Source organism: Palaemon carinicauda, chromosome 4, assembly GCF_036898095.1.
Source record: "Palaemon carinicauda isolate YSFRI2023 chromosome 4, ASM3689809v2, whole genome shotgun sequence".
Lineage (NCBI taxonomy): Eukaryota > Metazoa > Arthropoda > Malacostraca > Decapoda > Palaemonidae > Palaemon > Palaemon carinicauda.
The window spans coordinates 163,127,813-163,135,312 of NC_090728.1; positions in this window are offsets into that span (position 1 = coordinate 163,127,813).

The following is a 7,500-nucleotide window of genomic DNA, read 5'->3' on the forward strand; positions in this document are numbered from 1 at the left end:
AGTGGTTGCTTAGCAATTATTATTATTATTATTATTATTATTATTATTATTATTATTATTATTATTATTATTATAATAATAATAATAATAATAATAATTAATTAATAATTATATATATATATATATATATATATATATATATATATATATATATATATATATATATATATATACGCATATATATATATATATATATATATATATATATATATATATATATATATATATATATATATATATAAATACTGTATGTATATATGTAATAAATGAAATAATTGTTATTACATGTTTAAAACACATGACGTAATATGTCATTTTGGATGAAGATGCTAGCCGTGAGATTTGCTGTAGTCATGTAAAATCATAAACAGGGTGCTCAATGCAGCCTTGGCAATGTAACATTTTTCTTAAACGTCAACACCAATGCATCAGTGTGTGAAAGTTTGTGACGTCACCGGATGCAGGTGTCTTCCGAGATTGTGTTTAAAATGCTACATCAACTAAGCATACGATATCTGTGATATCGATAATTTAATCAGTTCATATCTATACTTCACCAGAATTGGTCATCCGACCAAACCAGCTCCCTCCTATGATGGAGATGTTTAACTCTGTTGTTTTTAGAGAATAAATACTTTTAAAGCTAATAAGATGTACTTCGTTATCCAGCCTTAACATCTTAAACAACACATACTCAATGTGTGCTTATAAAAGTAGCACACTTATATATATATATATATATATATATATATATATATATATATATATATATATATATATATGTATGTATGTATGAATATATATGTAATATATAATGTATATATATATGTATATATATATAGATAGATAGATAGATAGATAGATAGATAGATATATGTATTAGCCACGGAAGGAAAAATGAAGACTTGATTGGAGTTAGTACTTTCGTCCATTAGGGACATCAACAGACTCAACAAATATATGTGTGTGTGTATATATATATATATATATATATATATATATATATATATATATATATGTATATATATGTATATATGTATATATATATATATATATATATATATATATATATATATATATAGATTAGCCTTACACAATTACTAGTGGACAGTTGAAAGAAAAAAAATGTTGCAAATGAAAACGGGACTCCAGAAGTCTGAACTGATCAGCCCACAACACTTCCACACGTGTATGCTGTATGACTTTGCCACCTGGAGACGCCATTGCTTGACTATTGTGTAAATCATTTTACCGTCATTTATTTTTTTGTTCCACCGCAAAAACAGTCGCATGCAGCTTCAAAGGATAGCAAGATATGAACAAGTTAATTGGGTAGTGAGTCTTCGGGTATGGACAGATTTTTTTTTTTTTTTTTTTGCAAGGTACAAAACTGAGCAATACAAATGTTTCATATAAAGTAAGAATTTTTGTTTTAAATAACATTCTAGAACCGAAGGTATTATAAAGAAAAATATAATAGCTTACGTAAGTTAATGTATATCTACAACCTACTAGAATAATCTCTCTCTCTCTCTCTCTCTCTCTCTCTCTCTCTCTCTCTCTCTCTCTCTCTCTCTCTCTCTCTCAAGATATACTACCTAAAATCAAATCAGTAGACTATCCTTATATAACCTTCTTGATCCTTCTACCCACAATTTCATCAGTAAAAGCTCTGACAATGACAAAGGACCACCCTATTGTAACTAGTATTTTCGTATAAAATGTTCTTTGATCACTCAGTTCCTTTTCCTATCAAAAGGGTCGTGAAAAACATTTGCATTGCAAGAAAAAGCAGTCATAAATCTTGCTATACAGGCTACAAGTTAGAAGTCCTGAGAAAATCTATTTCGAATGCTTGGAGTCAAATGCCTTCGTCTTCACTTTTTGTCTTCTAAATAACTTCGCTGTCCGTGTTTTTGCCAGGTATGATTTACATGGGTAATAAGGGAGAAAACTATTCCTCAAATTGCGGCGAAAATGCTTGCCTCTTTTTACAACAATTAGTTCTATCAATAATCACTCTAGTAGATCTTTGAGAGTCGTAAGGAGCAATATAGCATTCTAGTTTGAAAGGCTTTTGACGCTAAACGTATTACTACAAATGCTTGTATTTTCTTGGAAACTTATTTTGTTCGACGCCTTTTGTACGTGATTAATCTGCTAGATATTTAAATCATTATCATCATGAATAATGGTGAAGTGTTTGTTATGAAGCAGATGTGTGGGAAGTTAACTGGGAAATTCTATAGGTATACTATAGATATTGATCCTATCGTACAAATTAGAACAAGAAGAATGGATTCAATTTTGAAATGAATGGAATAACCTTAAACAGTAACAATTTAGGTTATGGTACATAAATAAAAATTTATTTTCTTCTTTCATGATTCTATCAAGTTTCTGAATAAATATTCTTATACTTGTTTGTTTCCTTTTAAAGGCTTTGAAGGCCACTCATGAGTAGCAGAGGCAAGGGACAGTGACGTATGATCAGCGCCCAAGCCCCCTCTCCACCCAAGCTAGGACCAAGGAGGCCAGGCAATGGCTGCTGATGAGACTGCAGATAGACCTATTAGCTCCCCCTAACCCCCCAACCTTAGCTCACAAGGATGGTGAGATTGCAGCGACCAAAGGAACTAACGAGTTTGAGCGGGACTCGAACCCCCAGTCTCGCAGTCACCAGGCAAGGACGTTACCACCAGCCCACCGCAACCCTAACAAAAGCTACAATTTTCTGCATGGAATAGCACGCCCACTAATTTTAACCACGAGCCGCCACTAAGATTGAGTGGTGAAATAGCAGAGGATTTATATGCAATGTTATACAATAGTAAAATGGGAAATAACTTTGTCAATAGAAATAATGAAACCCCTGAGTCGGTACCAAACGTAACAGCAGGAGAAGTAAACAAAGCATTAAAAAGAATGAAATAAAAGAGGCAAAGCAGCAGGAGAAGTAAAGAAAGCATTAAAAAGAAGGAAATAAAAGAGGCAAAGCAGCAGGAGAAGTAAAGAAAGCATTAAAAAGAAGGAAATAAAAGAGGCAAAGCAGCAAGAGAAGTAAAGAAAGCATTAAAAAGAAGGAAATAAAAGAGGCAAAGCAGCAGAAGTAAAGAAAGCATTAAAAAGAAGGAAATAAAAGAGGCAAAGCAGCAAGAGAAGTAAAGAACGCATTAAAAAGAAGGAAATAAAAGAGGCAAAGCAGCAGGAGAAGTAAAGAAAGCATTAAAAAGAAGGAAATAAAAGAGGCAAAGCAGCAGGAGAAGTAAAGAAAGCATTAAAAAGAAGGAAATAAAAGAGGCAAAGCAGCAGGAGAAGATGGCCTGACAGTTGATTTAATGCTAGATTTATAAGTGATATGCAAAATACCTATGAATGTAAACGGTAAACTGATTTTGTAGGTCCTATAGAGAGCAGGGTTCTTCTACAAATAGGACCCTTGTCTTTTTGCAGGACCTATTGTATATTCAAAATTTAAAAGAGCACGGAAACGTATGTAAGGCAAAGATGTTACAATTATTCAACCGCAAATAATTGCAGTAGTTTTCAATAGGGATTTTATGTGCTTTTCAAACTTTGTAATTGGAAGATGATGGAAATATTTTAGATTGCAACCAGCGTACCTGACTAATGTTATGTCTTTTGATTTGGGTTTGGGAATATAAAATGCCGGCATTAAATTTGAACCACGCTTACAAGAGGGTCTTAATGATACGTATGCAGAATTCAAAGCTTAATTATCGGTATAGATTAAAATAATCAATTTAATTACTGCTAAAAACTTGGAGCTTATCGAAACAGGTAGGCTAGTCTTTTTATTACTCGCAATCTCAAATTTATATATTTTTGAAGTTTGTGTTAGAAATGCAAAAATTGCTCTAACAAAGCAGAACAAGAACCGAACCTTGATTAAAACAAACCACTCTCTAAACAAATATCAATGTCGAACACGTCTATCTAATGGATGAAAACCAGTTCAATACAAGGCATGCTAATCTTATTTTTGAAATGTTTAACAGTGCCTATATTATCTGTGATATTTGTTTTTTATTCTCACAAATAATTTTAGAATAAGAATAGAAACAAATTTAAGAACAATAACAATCAGAGATTTCAGACCTCGGCCAATGAATATTGCCAACATTTAACTAAAGTCTACGAACATTGCCTCCCCCTTTTCGTATGCTAACTGTACAGTAGATCCACTTTTCGTATGCTAACTGTACAGTAGATTGTGAAAAGTGCAATGTTGATACAGAATCGTGATCTTGCTCCGTATCACCTTCAAATTTCATGGTTTCTTCCGATGAATAATATGAATCCATTGTTAGAAATTGGTGAAAATAATCATTAAAATTTAAAAAAAAATGCAAGTGGAAACAAAATCCGGATCGGGTACCGGATCATCTCCAAAAGTTGATAGAAATGTTCATGGCTAAGATCTGTTTGTGGTGAAAATTTCGTAAAAATCCGCCAAATTTGTTTTATCTTAAAATGTCGGAAATGCAAATGCGGATCCGGATCATCTCCAAAATTTAATGTGGTGAGAATTTCGTCAAAATGCGTCGAGTATTTTTGCTTAATCCTGTCCACAGACAACTAAATAAATAAACCGACTCGAAAATATAACTTCCTTGTCGGATATAATGAATAATACAGTGGAACCTCTACACACGAACGTATCTACATCCGAATTTTTCAACATCCGAAGTAAAATTCAAGCAAATTTTCGACTCTACACCCGAATTTTATTTCGACACACGAAGTAAGCAATTTTCGTCGTACCGGTTGTATCCGAATTTTTCGACATGCGAAGTACAATTCGAACACGTTCCTACTCTACACCCGAATGTTTTTTTCGACACCCGAAGTAAACAATACTCGTACGCGTAGTCGGAGCTCATAGCGCCTGAAGTATTTTTTATTTCCGCCGATAGAAGGCAGCACTTCGACCTCAGAGGGACCCTCAATTAGCGCGGTTCGGGTCAGTCCTCTGTTCTCGTCGGCTTCTTGCGGTTGTGCCCTGTGCGTTCTGCTATTAACTGTGTTTTAATCGTGATTTTTTACGTGCATCCTTTAACGGTAATTTACGTAAAGTATGGGTCCTAAAAGGCTTAGATTTGCAAGTGGTAGTGGTGAGAAAAGGAAGAAGGAAATGCTTTCTTTAGACGTAAAGCAGGAAATTATTGAAAAACATGAGCGTGGCGTCCGCGTGAGTGAACTTGCTAAACAGTATGGCCGTAATATGTCGACGATCTCGACAATCCTTAAACAGAAGGAAGCTATTAAAGCAGTGAAACCTTCTAAGGGGATCACCATAATTTCAAAACGCCGTAGCCCTATCATAGAAGAGATGGAACGACTTCTGCTAGTGTGGATCAAGGACAGAGAGATCGTTGGCGACACCATCACCGAGACCGTCATCTGCGAGAAGGTGCACGCCATCTTTACGAACTTGAAGGAGGAGAGCTCTGGGGGTGATGCTGGGGAGAGTTCAACCGAGCCTTCCTCAGATGATTTCAAGGCATCTCGTGGCTGGTTTGAGAAATTTAAGAAACGGTCCGGGATTCATTCAGTTGTTCGCCACGGAGAGGCTGCTAGTGCGGACACAAAGGCTGCAGCTGACTTTGTCAAGAACTTCGAAAGGATCGTGCTGGAAGAAGGCTACGTAGAGCAGCAAGTGTTTAATTGTGATGAAACCGGGCTGTTTTGGAAGAAGATGCCCAGTCGAACCTACATCACCGCCGAAGAGAGGAAATTGCCTGGGCATAAGCCAATGAAGGATCGGTTGACTCTTGCCCTATGTGCTAACGCTAGCGGGGACTTTAAAGTCAAGCCCTTACTGGTTTACCATTCCGAGAACCCTAGGGCCTTTAAGGCACACAATGTCAATAAGGACCAGCTTCATGTTTTCTGGCGATCCAACTTGAAGGCCTGGGTCACTAGGCAGTTCTTTGTGCAATTGGTTAACCAAGTTTTCGGCCCTTCTGTGAAGAAGTATCTTCATGAACAGAAATTGCCTTTAAAGTGCCTGCTATGCCTTGACAATCCACCCGCTCAATCCCCCCCCCCCCGGACTTGAAGATGATATCTTCGATGAATTCAAGTTCATAAAGGTGCTGTATCTTCCACCGAATACCACCTCTATCCTCCAACCCATGGACCAGCAAGTCATATCTAATTTTAAGAAGCTGTACACCAAGCACTTATTTAAGCAATGCTTTAATGTCACGCAAAGCACCAACTTAACTTTGCGTGAATTTTGGAGGAGCCACTTCAACATCGTGCACTGCTTGAAGATCATAGATCAGGCTTGGGTGGGATTAACTTGACGGACCCTCAATTCTGCCTGGAAGAAGCTGTGGCCTGATGCAGTTTCTTCCCGAGATTTCGAAGGTTTTGACCCCGAACCTGATCCCGTGGTGGGTGCAGCGGAAGCCGTACAGGAAATCGTCTCCCTTGGCAAGTCCATGGGTCTGGAGGTCGACGCAGATGACGTTACGGAACTCGTCGCCGAACATCACGACGAACTTACCACAGATGAGCTCAAGGAACTCCATGCTATGTCTGAGCACATGAGTGATGACGAGGAAGGGAGCGAGGAGGTAGAACACGTGTTAGGTTCGGCGCATATAAAAGAGGTGTTAGGAAAATATCAAGACGTGGTCGACTTAATCGACAAATACCACCCAAAAAAATTGCAGGTTTGTCGTGTAGTTTCGCAGTTCGATGATGTTTGCCTAACTCACTTTCGAAACATTCTGAAAAGCCGTACCAAGCAACTATCTATCGATAATTTCTTTAAGAAAACTACGAAGCGAACTCGTGATGAAGAGGATGTAAGTGATTCGAAGAAAACGGCAAAGAGTGAAGCGGAAGAAAGTGAAACAAAGAAAACGGCAAAGAGTGAAGCGAAAGAAATTCAGTCAATTTTAAGTGTAGAGAGTGAAAGTGATTAAAATTAATCATCAAAAAGAAAAAAAGAAAGTGTAAAAAAAATATAAAATATAAAAATAAAAAAAAAATAAGCTAAGTTATGTTAAAGTTCACTTAGTGTAAGTTAGAATAAGTTACGGTAGTATATGTTTATCGTAGTTAACCTCTCTACCTCCTCGCCGCCCGTCCGTCTCCTCTCTGCGTAGCAAGACCAACAACACCTGCGCTGGAGTTTCTAAGGTAAAGTGACGCTAAAAACCAGTTTCTTATTTATCATTTTTTGCTAATTCTTCTTATTTACATGTCTATTATCTAATTTAGTGTGCATTATTCTCATGGGAAATTATGTGTAGTAGTTTATTAAGAAGTTATCATAGGTTTTCGGGCTCAACCACGGATTAATCCTATTTCAATGTATTCTTATGGGAAAATTCGTTTCTACATCCGAAGTTGGTTCTGGAATGGATTAAATTCGTATGTAGAGGTACCACTGTAATGTAAAAATTAAATTAATTCGACCAGGCAATCATTTTAAGGAATGTTTATCCTTAAACACAAAATAAG